Here is an 18,760-nt window from a genome sequence, read left to right as displayed (position 1 = left end):
ACATATATTTCAAAAATTCTAGAGTAGACTGGTGAACTAATCACAGATATGTAGTTCCTGCTGTGAAAGCTTATTATCTAAGACACCTGCAAATATTTAGACATCTGCATAGCTTTACTACTGTGAGTAGTTCTACTGATTTTCTTTATCTGTTTTTGTCGAATTTATGCCAAAATTTGTCATTACATGGCACATTTACAACATGAAAAAGGAGGAATGAAAAAAAATCAGAAGTTTGATATGGTTATTCAGAAAGCATATAGATTGATCCTTTCAAATACTTTGTCATCAAATTGCTAGAAAGCTGAAATTTTGCAGAATATATGTATAATCTTGCTATTTAGCAGAATTACTGCTAAACTGTAGAGAAGAAAAAGAATATTTCCATTAAAAGCACCAAACTGCTACTGAGCTTCAAGGCAAAGGAATTTTTTTGTTTGTTTATTCTTGCAACTCCCCTCCTGCTTATTTTAGTCTTTTTCCAAAACTTGGCTCATCTTCCTCTGCGCTGATCTTTAAATGGACTTGATACCATCTCCAACAGTTTGATCATCTTTCTCTTCTTTATGCTTTTAATACTTTTATTGCTGGAAAAAAAAAAGAAATTGATTAATTTGAAGAGTGAAAGCCTCATTCTTTGTAACCAGCATTCATGTAGCAATACTGCATTTTTCATATCCTACCCTGGGAAAATGCTTTTCTGTGCTCTAGAAAGAAAAATGGTTCAGTTCCTACAGCTTCTCTCTTCCTCAGCATTACGATTGCTAACCAGAGGTCACAGTCAGTTGTCACTGGAACTCTGTGTTTCACCAGTAGAAATGAGATTGTGCCACAAAATGGAGACCTAGCAGAGGTCGGTATTTTGTTCCATGAAATCCTTAGAGAAGGAGCTTTTTGTGTCTTAGGGCAGTCCTGTCACCAGCATAATACAGGTTTCTTGTTTCCATTTGCTTGCAGAATTAGAGAAAGGGCTCTGAGGCATCTAACCCTCCCACAGCTCCAAGGCAGGACCCACGATGTGAGTGGTTTAGCTAGTTTTGTTTTGTTTTTAATCTGGGTCGCAACTTCATACTCAGATTGATTTTTATCTTTGGGGAAGAAAATGTAGATTGTTTTACTAACAATGGGTAAACATTCATGCCACAAATGGTGATGTGACCTATATTTTGTTACTGTCCCCCATGCAGAGCTCTCTTTCCCTTTGGAAACCCAGATGTAGGAATGATGGTGAGAACTGGCTGCAGGCAAAACTACATATGTTTTGTAGTAGGCTGGATTAGAATTTGCAGTGGTGTCCCCTGAGCTCCTATGGTACTGTGATGCAGCAGATTTATTCAAATCATTAAATAAGGAGTTTTACTCAATTATACATCAGAAGGTATTGATTGTATAGGACAGTTACTGGTATGTGCTGTTATGTAGAGGTTACTGCAGCTGCCCAGCTCCAGCTCCCTGTTCATTGCATAGTTTGTGTTATGGAACTTCATTGGCAAAGCTTGGTGTATTGACAGTGCCCATCAGCTGAGGTTTTGGTGCCTGAAGAGGTGGGATTAAACACCCTGATGGTAATGCTAAAAAGCTTGAGCACAGCAGTGGTTAATGATAGTGGTTAAACAGCCAGCAGTTCATTGTTTTGATTACAGCCATTAATTTGATGCAATCTTCTTTGACATCACCATCATTATTTCAGGCTGTTTGCAAACTCAAGAACGTAGTCTTGTCACTACAAATTGTTTTCATTTCGTGTCTATGAAGATTTTCCTTGAGACCACAAGAGTCAGAAACACATTTCTGAAGAAAGCTTAGATATTGCAGCCGAATATTGCAGCAGAGAGTGAACACTGCAACAAATTCTGCTTCTGTGTTATCATGGAATATGCAGAACCATGTTCAAAGGTTGCACAACAACTCTAGTCTAAATGTCGGGTTTTTTCTTTTTTTTTTCTGTTGAGAGACATAGGATAAAAGGGCTGTGAGCTACCTAGACCTCAGAGTTGCTTAATAGCTTGTGGGAGCTAGCTACTTGCCAATTTTAGAGCATCGGTCTATCTGACTTAACCACATGTAGACTTACTGGCAGGTCTACTCAAATCAGTGGTGTAATTATTTACTTCTTAAAGAGAAAACAGGCTTACATTATAATGACCTTACAATAACTTTCAGTTTTATGTGGAGAAAAATAAACAGTTGTCATTTCCTTGTTATTTTGAGGTTTGAGCCTTTACCACAAAGGTTTTAAATATTTACTAGCTTCTATGTTTTCTGAAATTTCTCTGTTTAAAAATACAATGGATTTATTCAGGGAAATCTTTCTGCTGCACCAAGCTTCACAATCTTGATTATAGGACATTATAAATGAATGTCTTTCCCCACCATTTTTCTTGTTATTACTTGAGTTTGAATTCATTCAAACTGTTTACTACTTTTAGTATTTTAGCTGCCAGCTAAAATTTCAAAATACAAAGGCTTTTTTTTTTAATTTGTGATACAGCCATGTTCCTAGAAAAAAAGTATTTTTGGCATTGGAAGAAGACATAAGTTTGCCATTTTTGTATCTGAAAAATAATTTCACATTAGAATGCTCCCCAAGGGTTTAGTTTTGTTGATATCAGAGATACTGAGTAATGAGGCTTCTTTTTTGTTAATACTATCTTTTTTTTTTTTTTTAGTATGACCCCAAGTGGAGAGAGTGTTCTCATTTAACCAAATATTAATTACTCTCTGCTTTTCCTGATTTGCCTGACATTGAAGGTTAGAAACTCCATTTTTCCTTTTACACCTTTTTGCTTATTTCTAGTAGTTACTCTGAGATTTCGAGCACTCAAAGGACACTAAAAAGAGGTGAAGCAGTAGTTTGGCTACTGTGAGGGAAGACAGCAGTTGTAGGACAGTAGTAGGGCAATAATGGTCTGGTGGAGCTGGCTGTAGGAATTATTAACTTTGGAAGTATATTTGAAAAGCAAGAATTGCATCACTTCAATTTCTAGCTTCTTCTTAATGTATGACTCCTGAAGTAGTTGTGGTTTTTTGTGGGAAATGCGATGATTTCAACCGTTTTTATTTCAAATCAGGATGGAAAGTTGAAATATCCTTTTTTTTTTTCTTCACTGAAAAGGAAGCTCTGCAGAGTTTTAGTTTGTTTGGAAATCCTGAAATTAAGCTTTTCCGTGTTCCCAAACCATGTTGAACTATTTCATTCTGGTTAGACCTTAACCTTTCTTTTCTCAAATTGCAGCCTGGCTCTGTGGTAGTTGTAGGGCAAGCATGTAGTCTTGCTGCTGGTACAATGAAGGAGTTTGGCTTCCTGGAGGTGATGCGTCTCCATGATCCATCATACCAGCTGATCAGATGACAAGAGTTTAAGATAAGACCTTGGATAAAGGCATTTTAGTTAGGTCTGGCAGAGAAAATGTCACTCTACACCAACTGGAGCATAATGTCTGAAGAGTCTAGACTGTGGGAAAGAAACTGTGAGCTCTTCCAAATGTCTCTGTGCCAGGTGATACAAGTTTCGGAGAGTTTATCTGATTCCTGCCTGTGGCAGATGAGGAATGCTCACTCCTGTTTTACCATCTCTGCTGTCATGATGATGATACCTCTAACAGGAAAGCAGGAGCCTTAGCAAGATACATGGTGCTGAAAGAAGGGTGAGAGTCTGACAGTAGCATCTTAAATCACTTCAATTGTTTGCTATGTAGACCTATTGCAAGATATTGTTGGATAGAAATTCTCTTTTCTGCACTACTCCTCCCATGTGAAAATGAGAGCACAGTAGCTCAAGCTGAAGTACCTGAGTACCAAAATGAACTTTTTTGTTTTGCTTCAATGTCTAGTCTGTTTGAGCCAGAGATTAAATTAGGACAAAATAAATTTCTAGCTGACTGTTAGCAATGTCACAATATGTCACAATATTTGGAGTGGAGTGCTATAGAAAAATTTAAACTTGTATTCAAAATTATAGCATTAAAAAAAACCCTTCAAACTTCAAAAGACCATATACCTTCCATTACTCCCCGACACTGCATAAGCAAAGGCTCCTCCCCATGAGGAATGGGGTGTGGGGCAGATTGCCCTGCCCCAGCTAATGGGCTTCCTCCAGTGCTGCTTAGCCAGATTTCAGGTGGGTGTCCCAGCATCCCAACACTCCTTTCAATAGGATGAGCAGCAGCATGTTCATTTTATAAGTGAGTAAATGAACGCACTGAGGATGTCAAGAGATGTTTTCGGGAGTACGTGCGTGATATTTGCTTTCAGAGGATGGTTTTAGTGATGAAGAAAATGATAAATGAGAAGGCTGGAACATTTTTCGTGAATGACTTTTTTCAAGTATGTAGATGCAGACTTTTTTGAAGTTAAACCTAATATTTCTCATGTTCATAGGTAGAAAGAGCAAGCAGAACTCAGCCTGGCTTTCTGAATTTTCAAAATCTTCCCCAAAATAGTGCAAAGGAACTTGCCAAACACAGAAGAAATCATAAAGATTTATTTACACTGCTTGTTCTCCTTTTTGTCTGGCTAATCATCATATTGTTTATTCCTGAAGTGAGAGGTGATACGTACATAATAGTAAAAGCTGATGGGGAAAAAGATAGTAGCCGTCTTTGTGGTGATATAGTGTATTGGCAAGATGCAGCCCTTGTTCGGCTGTGGTTTGTTGACAGGTAATGCTCTTTTGGGCTGAAGATGGAGATTGAAAAGGGAAGTGGAAACTTCCTCCTTTGCTTTTATCATCATACATCCATTATCCAGGATATGTGAATTGAAAGCCATATACTTGGAGCCCCAAATATCACTCTGTATGTTTAGGCATCTCAGTATAGGTCAAGAAGTATATGCAGCATACTAAACTGGGAATTGTGGGATGAGTGGCTGTTTTGGTCTTGGTAATAGAAAATGCAAGTCATCTTGGGTGGAGAAAGTAGGTATATTTTTATGCAGGGCCCAATACTAACAAGTAAATATTTACCTTGGAGCGGTAATGTCATGTTACCATGCTATTTCATTGTAAGAATACGTAAGAGGTAAATGTTTGCTTTTAGTTACTGTCCCTGGAGCTTTGAATGTAATACTGTTTAAAATCGTTATTCGTGTCATATAAAGGCGGTTTTCTCTTCTTACAGAGAAAAGACCGCAAAGACAACAGCAATTCAAGCTTCCCTTAAGGCTCCACCGTGGTGCACTAACCCATCCTGCAGAAACAGCCTCTAACAGTCCCCTTGTTAGTGTTTGTTATGTCCTCAGCCCGTCTGCCTCAGTGGCTGTCAGTGGGAAGGAATTTGGGTGGTCATTTTCCTGATGGGGACATCAATTCAATTGAAAGTGGATTTCTGCCTCAAAGGCTTACCACTCAGCAGTGACTTGTTGCCATTATTGCCTTTGTTTCTGCTATTGTCTTGTAGGGGACTAATGCAGAATCCTACTGCTTATTCTGTAGATCCCTATCTGCCTTTTTAGTTACCTGGATTATAACAAATGACTGAACCAAGTTTGTCTTCAACAAAATTGAATTTGATACCTTTTAGACTTGCTCTACATATAGAAATGAGATGAATTTGAGAGTTGCCAGTCACAATTAGAAAAGATACTCCAAGTATATTACCTTACTAGACATACTTTTTTCCTACCCACGGAAGACAGTGAATGGTCAGTCATCTTTGCAGCTATTGCGAGTGATTTGCCATGTCTTTTGACAGAAGTGGAATTTTATTTTAGGTGACTTTATCATGGAGTCTTCGTAGAAGTGGAAATAACGATAGAGTGTGGTCTGTGACCTTGTCAGTGCCGATAACCCGGGCTATACGTTCAGATTTCAAACAAATGAAAGTTTCTGTCAGTAATCCTGAGGGTGATTTCTACAACTTCCTTGACAGGAGTGTTGAGACAAGAAAGCTTCTAAGAACTTCCTTGGAACAATACTGAAAGATAAAGCTGTCTGCAGGGGAGCAGGTTATAATGAGGGCGGATCCCAGCATGGTGAGGGCAGCAGATAGTGATCTACAAAAAGACCAACAACGGTATCACCAAAAGCAATGGTAGGAGGATGTTACTGTGTTTTAGCACACGATGTGGTAACTGGCGGCAAACCAGGAGTAGATTTTGTGTGCTGAGCTAGTCAGGAATTGTTATATTTGTGTACAATGTTTATTTGCTAAGCTTTATGGTGAACTTCATTACTCTTCATTTTATTCATTATTATGTCATTGAGCAGAAACTTGTTAAAAGATTAAAAGTTCCAATTGGTTGCTCATGCCTAAGGTATGTAAATGCTTTGCAACTCCGACTGTAATTTACTGACATTCTGGCAATTTGCACTTAAATAGTTTATGCCCACGCATATACATGCACACAAGCACAGTGTAATTGAGTAAAATTAGCTCTTAGTATAAAGGAACCTGATCCTACAGAAAATCTCTTTTGTTTCTTTGGAATTGACCAGTTTAAAGTGTCTATGGGAGAGGTTCTCAGAGAGGAGCTAAAACCAAACAAAGCTCCTGTAAAATCCAAGGTGCAACAGTTAGTGCAGAGTTTCTTTTGATGCAGACATCACCAAAAATTTCACAGAACCAGCTTTTCAAATAGGTCACCTTTGTTTATACAAGTGCACAAATGCACATATGTTGTGCACACACAATTTTAAGTGTAGAATATTGTGTGTGTCTCCATATATATGATGTATTCAGGCATATAATTTTAAGTCATGTTTTACCCTTCTTATGCCCAACATGTTCTTCTAATTTGCATCCCACTTTACAAATACTGCTTGTGAATAGTGATAGTTCTTTTGTTACAAAATAGGGGTTTGATACCAGGCTGCCGTGTCCTCAAATCTAGTACAAATGCTCACATTTTGAATCTTTATAGGCAGAATTTTCGTGGGCACAAACTTAATAAACTCTGTCTTGAAGTCTAGAATCAGGTGTCAAACACTCAGAGTAATTATTCTCTCTTTAGAGAGCAGATATTTCCTCAACCAAACCTGCAAAATCATGCAGTACCACATGAATTTAGATAGCACAAGGCTGATAGGACACTGCAGCCTTTTCCTACAAAGCTAAATTACAGATTTGGCTGTAAAGACAGATTTTTCAAAATTGATGAAATGCTTTTATAAAGTTTACTGGCCTTTATTCAGGCACCAGGTGTTCCTTTCTTTTTTTCAATTAAAAAAAAAACCAAACCGCTCTGTCATTTGAAACTAGACAGAGGTCAGATCTTTTAAGAGATTTTGGAGATTACTGTAAAAATATGTATCTTTTAAAAAAAACCAAAAATTATTTACTTTTATTGAAAACTATGTAGTTTCATGACTTCGTGATATTGGAAGTAGAAAGTGTAGTATATATGTAACAATGATTGTATAATCATGCACAGTACTCTTTGTCTACAAATAAGGGATGAAGTCATGTCATGGAAGAAGTAAGACGTGAAATTGAGTAAAGAAAAGTGAACTATACATAGTTTTTGTCAAACACTGCAGACAATATAAAATGCTTAAAGGCTTGGGAAAGAAAAAAAATTTAATAGTTAAAACCTGAATTACAGAGAAGAGATGAAAAATAATGTAGACTCTGTATACCACAAGTTATGGTGTTATTAGAACAGTCTGTACTGGAAGAAAGGGGTTTCCAGTCTTCAAACAGACAACACCGCTCAATTATAAAAAGCTAATAATTGAATGAAGGTTTCTTTAAGTTTTCTTTAAAGGAGGGACAGTGGGAAAATTTGAGAGAAAATTGAGAGAATTGTGGTATCCTACAAATAAGGTACATTTATCTCAAACATACAAAGGAAATATGGAGAGGGAATATAATCCTACTCGATACTTACTAATTCTTACACTGAATACCCAACTGAAAATATTTTTCACCTTTTATTAACACAAAATTTCTTACATGTAATAGGAACGATCTGTTTATAACCTAGTGACCTGTGATAATTTAGCTTTAGAGGGGTGAATAATACCTTTTTAATTCACCACCCATTATTTTTCCCAAAGTTATCAGCTAATCTGATAAAAAAAAGCATCCTCTCCAATACTGCTTTACGCAAGGGTAACATTCTGTCTAGAGGCACTTCTGGGGAGTGAAGCTGTGGTGTTGCATCAAAGTGAGGACAAGGTGCTTCATTTTGTAACTTGTGCCATTGTTTTTTGTTTCTGGAGTGTCTCTTCAATACACACATTTTCAATGAGCGAATGACTTTGCTCTGAGAGCCAAAGCTGTAATAAGCTTCTTGCATAGGCTTGTCAGAGTGTGTTACCTCTTTATGATCTGTTGTATTTGCCCAGGTTAGGTTAACTTTTTCTTAGATTAACTGAGAAACCTAAAACATTAGCAGTTTTTATTCATCAAGTAAACGCAGCAGTTTGTGGTTTTCAAATGAGGAATTTGAATTTTGAATGAGGAAGTTTTTTGCTGGTTTTTTTCCTTTTTTTTCTCCTCTTAAGTTTAGTATTTCAGATGGTGGTTTTTTCCCTTCACTCTGCGTAGTAATAGTTTGGAGAAGAAGGTATAAGTTGTAAGACTTAAAGCAGTAGCAAGGAGTAACAACATTATAACATCTTTTTTTTTTTCAGTTGTCACAGTCTTTCTTTTTGGTGTACAGAAGCAGAAAAGATGATCAGTTTGCCCAGGACATAAATCCTTTCTGTCTGATAAACTCAGAGACCATCCCACATAGGCTAATAGTGACTGGCAGGGGATAAGCCATTCCAGGTTAGATGAGAACCAAGCACTTTCTCTTTACTGGCATGTAAAATAACTATTGAAATCCTGAAGTCAGTTGTGAAAATGCCAGGGATTTTTTGGAACCAGGATAAAGCCCTCAGGGATTTGTGGCAAGAAACGATTCTGCACTGGTCAGTGAAATACCCTGAAAAGTCTCCTGGAGTCTTCTACATGTGGATTTTCCATTTGTCTATAAGCAGAATATTTCAGAAAAAGCTAAACCAGAAGTATCTCTGCCATTTATTACCATGCGAAATAAGAGAAAGGAATGTGAAACCACCAGAGAATTCTGAAAACTGAGCGTCCAACCAAACTGTTACTTGTGATTTGAAGTTTATAATCAGGTAGATTTCTCACATGGTCTTTTTTAACCTAATTCTGTTTTCCTACATTTAATTCTTTATGCCTAAGAACTGGAGGGCAGAATTTCTCTCATTTTTGGATAGTGAAATAATTATTCATCTGCAAAAGCAGTGGGCTAGATTCAGGACAAGAGAAAGTCTTTGTTGTTTATAGGGAATAACTTATTTTTAGTAAACCTTTTAAAAATGCGCGATTTTTTGTTTTAAAAAGAGCTATAGAAGGCCATTGAAATGCAGTCAGATAAATTGGTGGTACTCCCATGTCACCACTTTCTGTTGTTAGTAGCTACAAAAATGCCTGTATTTCTATTCTCTCGATCTCTTCTTCTTTCTCTGCTGTGTCTTTCCATCTTACACACACTTGTATCCGCACTTTTTCTTTCTCGCACACAAATGTACTGGCTTTTAGTTTTCCAACTTTAAATTGATTAGAGCACATTAATTTTTAAATAAGTGTCACATATCCTTAACCAAGCACTAAAAGGTTGAGAAGGCTTCATGGTGTAAAGTCTGATCCAAAACTCAGTGAGAAGAATTTTAAAAATGCGGGCTGCCCTTCATTAGCCCTCATGATATCCCTTGACAGGCAGTGTGTGCTAACTCTGCCATGCCAGGCCAGGGCAGGACCAGCTGCCATGCACCATTTACCCTCTGTCAGCAGCTTCACTCAGAGCCCGGGCAATACTGTACACACGAGTCTGTCATGCGTCAGCATCAATTAGGCTCAGTTTGCTGCGCTTGGGAAAAGCAACAGCCCTACTATTAACCATTTTATTTCTTTCCTTCCCCCCCCAGTCATCATTTGACTCTCCAAGAAAACTATTGGATTTGGCAGAATTGTTTTTGTAGCCATTCTTGCAAACAGCAAGTTTGTTTCGAAAGAGCTCACTGATTCAGATGAGTTGGTTTCACTGCAAGGAATTTGCTTTATTGGTACTATTATTTAAGTGGGGAAGTTATATACAACCTGTGCACTTACAACCCAGTCTGATTTTCCCTTTCACTTGCTATGAAGAATTGTACATATATATGTCTGTCTGCTTGTACATATATATATAGACTTACATATACACCCATGCACATGCAGTCACAGATTGTAATAGTAAACTTTAAATCTATCATAAGGCTAGGGTGATAAAATATTTCATTAAAATTGTATCTTCTGCCGTCTTGTATTATATACTCCACGAGTTTTCAGTTTTCCAGTTGTAGATATGCCCTTGCATTGTCTTTTTCCTGGGTATTGTTGTTTGAATTGATTGTTGCTAAAAATTCTCCAACTTTGTGAGAAACCCACATGTGTGGTCATGCCTAAATTTGACTCACTATTTTGTGGCTTTTCACCGCTATTATGAAGGGGGTGGGGAGCAAGACGACCACCCATGGTGTGTTCTTGTCAAGCAGTGTGGTGAGCAAATGGGTTCGCTGATGTGCAATGAGTGTTAAGAGAACAAGCTCTTCTGGCAGAGTTTTCAAGCACTTCCCTCCTTCCCCCCCTCCCCAAATTACAGCTTCTTCCTCCGTGTAAGTATAGAACACCCGTGACTATTTATATAATAAAAGAGCTACTGTGTACTTTAATGGATAGTTAAAGACATTTTCACAGGTCTGTATCCACATGGGATTTATGGAGACTTATAGGCCTGGTCAGTTTGTAAAATCGTGATAGCCCAAGAGACTGTTGTCAGATGTTGGTAACAAGACAGTGTTTGAAAGGAATCAAAACAATATAAATCCTGTGAGATCTGTGGCAGCAGGATGGGTTCTAATGGAGAGGAAGACAGGGTCGACCACCACACAAGAGAACTAGGAGAAGAAAGTGTTTTTTCTCTTTCAAGCTTGCAGCACCAGCAGGGGTAAGCAGATTTCTGAAAAGAATCTCATCAGTGGATCAATCCAGTGTAACAGATGGAGTGCACAGATATTGTCTATCAGATTTCCATCGCATGTGGCAAACAAATACATTGTTGCAACTGTTAGCAGCAAAACTTTCCCTTTTTTTAACTTCATAATTACCAAGAGTTGAAAAGAGCTGTGGGTTAATGATTTCCTAACAATAACTATGGGGGACTTGGAGGATAGTAACTTCCCCAAGGAATACATTAGTAGGAGATATAAAGTCTCTGAGCATCTTGAATGGAAGGGTTTGGATCTGCAGAAATAACTGCCTATAGCGTTGCATTTTAAAAAGTGGAAATTTTCCTAGGAAAGGGAGGCTGGGCTGGATCTTCATCTCCTGTAACTGGCAGGTTTACACTGCTGACAGCGGAGACAAAGCAGTCCTTACCAGCACAAAGTTTTGGGCTTTGTTGCCATTGTAAAACCATTAGCAAGAGCAAGATTTGGGATGTCTGAGAACAGTTCACTGTGAGTGCACAGTTACAGCAGTCAGAGGCAAGGTGTGAGGCTATGAATTAATTTCCCAGTGTTATTAATAATGCTGTTATTATTTAGAGGTTAATTTTACTAAGTGTTGACATGGATATCAAAGTCTGGATGCAAATGTTATGGAATCATAGAATAGTTTAAGTTGAAGGGACCTTTAAAGATTATGTAGTCCAACCCCCAAATATGTAATCGTCTCTTGGCATCTTCTTCAAGTGATAGCCCTGAAGATGGACTAATGACTGTATGGTACTCATGGTGATGGTGTGGATGCAATAGATTTAGAAGTGATGGTTATCAGAGATTAAATGGTAAAGCTTGTAATAAGAGCATGTCAGAGTTAATTTTTGTAAATAACAGTTGTTGGGCCTAGTAAATATGTAGTTAGGAACTAAGAGACCGTGGTTTAGTTGCCAATTAGTTACAGAAAGTATGGACAGATAATTTGAAAAGTTTCTCTAGGCTCAAATGAACCAAATGGGTAATAGGGTGAGTTAGTTCTGTGAACTAAGTGGAAAAGGATTTTCCGGGGTTGAAGGCACAACTCAGATACCCAGAGATACAGAACTGCGGCCATTTGAGATGACACAGGGCACCTCCCATCCTTTTCCTCCGATTCTAAGGAATGCAGGTCTCCCATAGATCCTTTATTCATAAAGCTGAACCCATTGAGAGTGTCTTGAGTAATATTCTCCCTCACATGACTGTAGGAATCAGGGAAAAAGAATCAAGCCCTGGATCTTGACAAAACAGATGTATCTGACTAACCAAAGACACTAACCATGTGTTTCCATCTATGGAGATATTCAGACTCCTGGGAAACCTGCTCTAGGTGACCATGCTTGAGCAGAGAGGTTGGACCAGATGTTTTCAAGACATTCTTTCCAACCAATTCCAAGAAGACTGTGATTCTGGGAAGAAAGATGAGTATAACGCAAAATCTAGGTTCACCTCTTTCTTTATCAGGTGTGTGGAAATGGGAATTCCCAGATTCTCAGAACTTTAACACGCAGCAAAATGGGTTATAGTCTTGGGAGCTGTGACAATTGGGATGTTGGGGTTTTTGCTACAGCAATTCATAGAATCTGTTCATCAATTCTCTTAGTTTTGTTTTTTAAAACCTTTTGCAACATAGCATATAGAAAATGAAAAAATATTTATTCTTAAGGCACATGGCTTGGATGGTGGTAAAGTGTTTTCAGTTCTAGATCTACCATGAAGCTTCTCATTATTGTGTGTAAAGCTTCTCAGTCTTTCTGAGCCTGTGTTTCCCAACTTGTCAAGGAAGCTGTTTAAGGCAGGGGCTAAATTTTTATCCATTGTATAAAGTGTAGTTAACTTAGTGAGACTGAATGACTACCATTACACATCATTAATGAGGTTTGAGAGTGATTCTGGTCCAAAGAAACCAAATGTCCAAGCCAAGAAATAGCAGATATGCCTTGACCTTGAATATTATTGAGTTTCTGGCTAATATTGTAATTCACAATGTTTCTGATCTTAAAGGTTTAGCCACAAGAAAGAAGAATTTTGCAGAAGTAAAGTGTAAAGTGAAAATGTTTACATAGCATCTAAAACAACAGAATAGTACCATTAATTTTTCTTTGCCTTTTTCAACATATATGACATTATTCAGTATTTTTTAACTCATGCTCTAAGCTTGCTGTATTTCATCAGTACTTGAGCCACCTCAAATAGAAGTTCCATTTGGAATTGGCTCCTTTGCACAACCCCCACTCTGATGCTTTTTTTTTTTTCATTTCAGTCTCCTCTTTGGTTCCAAGAATTCTAAAACAAAAGCCAAAATAGCATTTACACCCTTGCTTCCTCCAAAATACCTCTCCTCCTTCTGGGCCTACTTTCTTTGCACACTAACCCTGTAATTCTAGCTCTGCAGGGGCCCTGGTGCCTTTATAGTATCATAACCAACTTTACATGTCTGTCTAGATACTGAATAACCTTGCTTCTGGGAAGAAATAACTACACACCTAGCCATGCCACTCTTTATTTGTCTGTTAATTGAACCCTGCCTTCCTTTTGTCTCTCAAAAGAATGGAAATTATCAGTTGCTCTCTGAACACCTCTTGCCCCATGAAAAAAAATTTATGATTTGCCCTATTTCCTCACAAGATCCAAAGACCCTTTACCATAGATCTTTAAAGTAGAAGAGGGATGTGGAGACAGGTAGATATTCACCTAGTACTCAACAGTTCTTACTGTATCATGCCACAGCCCTCAAAATAGAAATATTCGGTGTACAAAATGCATCTTGCACACAAAAGTGTAGTTCTCTAGTCACAAAGATACATAAAATCACTCCTTTGGGTTGCATTATGGGGTGTTTGTCTTGCCTGTGAGTTCTGTGGATTCAGGCCCTGACATGCCCACTAACCTGTTAGGTGTGATGATGTCAGGACACCTGTGGTTTAGGTAAATACTAACAAAGAACTGTATTGAAGGCACAGGCAAACTTACAACACATGTAAAGGAGGGCTGAGAACAGGGTCCTTCTTGAATTAATCATCCTTGTGCATTACCGACAGGTTTCGAGAGAGTTGTGCTTTTTCAGAAACTACCTTTATGGAAACACGAGAATTAGTAATGAGTGACTTCGGTGAGGATTCTTGTCCATCCACATGACAGAGAAAAATTCCTTGCTAGAGGCAGCATGTTTGGAGGGCTTAGATAAAGCTTGATAAATTGGGCAACTAGATGACAATGTCATTAGGGACATAAGTAAAAGAGTTCAAGAAAAACCAAGGTAATGATAACAAGAGTCATAAATTACACAGTCAGGTGTTGGCTGAAATTCACTAAAGGAAGTAAGTGAACTGTGTGTGGTATTTTATGGATTACATGTATATATGTAAATAGGCATTATGTTGTGAATAAAAGGAGAGCAAGTAGGCTTAGCATGAATGGGTTGTTTTTACCACTTTAAGTTGATTTTGGACATACTAATGTAAATATTTATTCTCAGATGACATTGAAAAAATGGCGATACAAACTTAGCAAATAGTCTTTCTAGAGAAGCTGATGTGGTTATGGAATTGACTTTGACTGAAGTTAACAGAAACAGCTCTGGCACTTTCAGGTAGACTATGCTGTTTCTGAAGTAAATTTTGGTATATCATAGCCAGACATCTACCTCCTACACCTGCTTACCTCAAATCAGATATTTAGTTACCTAGTAATAGTGCATCTAATTATTCTCAAGGAAAAAAAAATGTATTTATGAAACAAAGGGGTATATTGAGACTTAGTAAAGGTTTCACTTAATTAATAACTAAGGTACCATTATTTATGTACTTTACTCTGAAATATCATTGAAATAGTAATATTAGGCTTCCTTTGTTCTCATAATCTTTGGTTTAAAGTACAAATGGAATTTAAGATCAATGGGTTTATTCAAGAAAATAAACCTTAAAGGAAGTTGTTCAGCACTGCTGTAGTAGTACATTACTGTTGTAGATAAAGAGTATGTGAATTTTCCAAAGCCATTTTGGGTCTGAAGCAAAGTGTGGCTCAGCTGGAATTTAAGAATGAGACTATATTAGGAAGCGTATGCCCCTAGTGGAGTAGCTTTTTAACAATTTCCATCTTTGCGACCCTTAACCGGTTTACTTTCAGTTCAGTTGTATAAAGTAGGAAGCTCATAGCTTTGCAAACAGTTGGAGTGAGATTTAGAAAGCCTAGAAAAACGTTTAAGATTTGAGAAAAGCAACAGTCAACCTTCGAGTTCTGTAGCTTCTGATCTAGAGTACAGGAACTTCATGTTTATAGCCTCCAAGTTCTAAAGTTGAAAGTGAAAAATATACAGTAGTAAGGCCAGGTCTGTATGAGCATCTTTACTTGTGTAGTAACTGTAAACAGCAGGTTGTATTTGTGTAATGGGAACAGAAGTCCCATGATAAATGAAGCTGCAAATAGCCTGAAATCTCACTGGAAGTGGTTAGTGGAAAATTAATAACAATTAAAATTTGACAAAGTACAAGTGGCAAATGAGTTGCATTCCTTCTTCCCTAAGGAAGTTGAAGAGGAAATATGAACACCTGATGTAGAAAAGTTTACCAGGTCATTGAGTTCAAGAGAAGGATCAGGAGACCAGACCACTGAAAAATTAGTCTTGAATGCTTCATTGTGTATATTTTAATGACCTCCAAGTAGCTTAAACCTATATTCAGAAGTGAAACAACCATATAAACAAAATGAGGGGGGCTTACTGTGAGACAAGAAGACAAGAGGGAAAAGTGGACACAATTTATCTCTAGTGTAGAAGAACTTGCAAAAGGGAGCACGGTCCAGTGCAGGGTATGGAGACAGGAGGGCTCCAATCTGTTCCAAGCCACCGGCGCTGTCTGACCCGGGCAGGTCACTTGACTTCTTTGTGCCTCTGTCAATCCAGCTGGAAAATTGGGTAACAAAAGCAAGACCTTGCTGAAAAACAGATGCTCCATCAGAGTTGAGCTGTCCTGGATAAACAAATTACAAAGCATTGATAGATACCATAGTAAAACTTAGATGGGTCTGTGGTTCCGGTAAGGAAAAATGAGCAATGTGGGAAAGATCCAGCTGACAGTGCTGGGGGCTCACAGAAAGCGATTTGTCTCCGAGTTCACAGGTGAAATGAGGAGCTCACAGGATGGACGCAAAACTGGTTTGTGTTGGAAATCAGAAAATCAGAAAGACAATGGTGTTTGGAGTCCCTCTTGTGTAAGATCTGGTTTCAAATTGCCGAAGGTGGGAAAACAATAGCAGTAATTTATTTCTTGTGGTGAAAATTTAAATGCTAAAAGGCTGTCTGGGAGATGAGCATCCTGTAATTCATGACCAGATATGTAGATGCAAACATCAGAGACTGCACGTAACTCACTGGTCTTGCTTTAGAATTATATTTTAGACCTTTAAGGGGACCTCATTTGAAATCATATAACCTTTAATTTATTTTCTTAATTTTTTAATTTACATCTCAGTCTTGGGTCCCAAGTCCTTCAGAAATATAGAAGGCCTTATAGAAGCCAACTGCTTAGGCTTTGAAATTAAACTAAATCCACAGGCTCGAATTTGGTTGAAGATAGAGCACTGTGTTAGGAAAAAAGATAATAGAGCATAAATTCCAGATCCCTGGATTGCAAGAATGTGCCTTAGGGTGGTGTTTTGAAAATGTTTGGCAGAGTCCTATACAGAGGAATGTATTCATTTTACTATTTAAAATTACTTTTTCAGTATGTATAAAAATCCATAGTGTGTAAATTTTATATAAAAAATAATGTTGATATTTTTAAGGAAAAAAATCTCTAGGTGTAGTGTAACAAACAGACCTCTGAAAATAGGATTCAGAAAATTGAAGTTAATTTCTTGGCTCTGCTAATAATAGTTGAATGCTTTGGCATGCCATTTTGTGTCTATTTACCTCCATTTCCCTATCTGAAAATTGGAGATAAAGATTCTTACCTCTTTGTACAGAGCTGATGATGAAGAACATCAGGTAAGAATTAGGGTGAAAGTAAAGCATGCCTTCATATTTCATTGCAATGAACTAAGAAGCAGCCTTGTGTTGTTATTTGATTGTGTTATTTGTATTTTTGTCCCACTGGTTGATGTGGATGTGACAGAAAGAAAAATGCTGCATGTATGTTCCTTAACTGGAAAAGGGAAGACATTGACTACCACACCAACACACTTTTTCTGGCAAAGCTACACATTAAGTGCAGTTCTGAAAGTCTTGAGACACTACTTCAGCATGTATTTTACCACATTTTAAGACTTACATAAACATGCAAAACCTGCTGTTCCATATTAACTTGGGATGTATTGAAAATAGTTGTTCTTTGGCCTTTCTGATACTCTGGATGAGGCAAGGTTAGCTTGAAGACTCCAAGATGCTTAGAAGAGTCTTGAGCAGTATGAAGTACTGAGTTCACCCTAATCCCTGAGCCTTAGGGTGGCAGATCATTTGGCAGAAATATCGAAAAGTCACACTAATATTTAAGAGAAAAAATATTTCCAATAACCTGAAGTGTGGTTTTCTGAGAGATGTGTGCCAGAACCAAATCTCCATCAAGTCATTAGTTTCCTATCCTCATACTTAGTCTTGGCAAGGAAACCTTTCGTTGGAAGATGTGTTATTATGGCAGCAATGGAATTGCTTTGAGATGCATCCAAAAACAATCTCAAAAGCTGTACAGAAAAATGCTAACTTCTCTGGACACAATGAGACTGGTGATTTCTAATTCTGCAACCATGTTAAGACTTACCTGTCTTGTGGGCTGCTGTGTCGTGGTGCTGGGTGGACCCCTTTGTTCTGGTCACCCGAGGAAGTGTGCGTGTTTCCTGAGGATGCGCTGCACTGTCACACAGGCCACAGGAGCAGAAAAGGAGTGAAAAGTCAGAGGCAATAACTGTACTGAGTTCTTAGATTTTAATATGTTTATATGATTTTTTCCTACCTTCAGTATTAAGTCTGTTCTTATTTCCTATCCTGTGAATACACCGAGTTGTTAACTCTTTGTACACAGGGGTGCAGCAGTTTTGGCTGGGATAAATTTAATTTTCTTTAGGTTGGTATGGGGCTGTATTTTGGATTTGTGCTGAAAATAGTCTTGGTAATATGGAGATGTTTTAGTTATTGCTCAGCTTATGCAGTACTTATGCTCAGTGCTTATGCAGTGTCAAGGCCTTTTCTGCTCCTCACCCCACTCCACCAGTGAGCAGGCTGGGGGTGCACAAAACTTGGGGACATAGCCAGGAGAGCTGACCCCAACTGACCACAAGAATATTCCATGTCATATGGCATCATGCTCTGCATGTAATAATGGGGGAAGGGGAAGGAGGGGGAGACACGTAGAGTGATGGCATTTGTCTTCCCAAGTGGCCATTGCACATGACAGAGCCCCGCTCTCCTGGAGATGGCTGAACACTTGTCTGCCCATAGGAAGAAGTGAATTAATTCCTTGTTTTGCTTTGTTTATGTGTGTGGCTTTTGCTTTCTCTATTAAACTGTCTTTATTACAACCCATGAGTTTTCTCTCTTTTCGGATTCTCTCCCCCATTCCATCAGGAGGGAAGTGAGTGGCTGCATGAGGCTGAGTTGGAGTTGTCTATGGTTAAACCATGACAGTCCTTTTTGGCACCCAGTGTGGGGCTCAAAGGGTTTGGAATAATAACAGATTGACCAGAGGATATTAGAAGGGATTTATATCTGTTAGTAGCTGTGGGTCATGATATTAATTCATCTGTTCTCAATATTAGTTTATCTGATCTGCACCATGTCCTTTTTTTTTGCTG

At 38.1% G+C, this 18,760-nt stretch overlaps 1 protein-coding gene and 1 long non-coding RNA gene across 7 annotated transcripts in view; one reads left to right on the top strand and one right to left on the bottom strand.

Moving 5' to 3' along the window:
• VTI1A (vesicle transport through interaction with t-SNAREs 1A) overlaps positions 1-18,760 on the top strand; it is a 272,255-nt gene that overhangs the window by 110,392 nt on the left and 143,103 nt on the right. The window lies entirely within an intron of this gene.
• LOC116790036 lies at positions 480-18,221 on the bottom strand. 2 transcript variants are annotated; one of them, XR_004358231.1, is made up of 3 exons: positions 17,923-18,221; positions 17,731-17,822; positions 480-587 (listed from the first exon to the last, which is right to left on the bottom strand). It is a non-coding gene; the product is annotated as an uncharacterized LOC116790036 (long non-coding RNA). The 2 variants fall into 2 exon arrangements; XR_004358232.1 differs by lacking the exon at positions 480-587 and adding an exon at positions 15,636-15,878.

The sequence above is a fragment of the Chiroxiphia lanceolata genome, chromosome 8, assembly GCF_009829145.1.
Source record: "Chiroxiphia lanceolata isolate bChiLan1 chromosome 8, bChiLan1.pri, whole genome shotgun sequence".
Taxonomy (NCBI): domain Eukaryota; kingdom Metazoa; phylum Chordata; class Aves; order Passeriformes; family Pipridae; genus Chiroxiphia; species Chiroxiphia lanceolata.
This window is presented reverse-complemented; position numbering and strand designations above follow the sequence as displayed.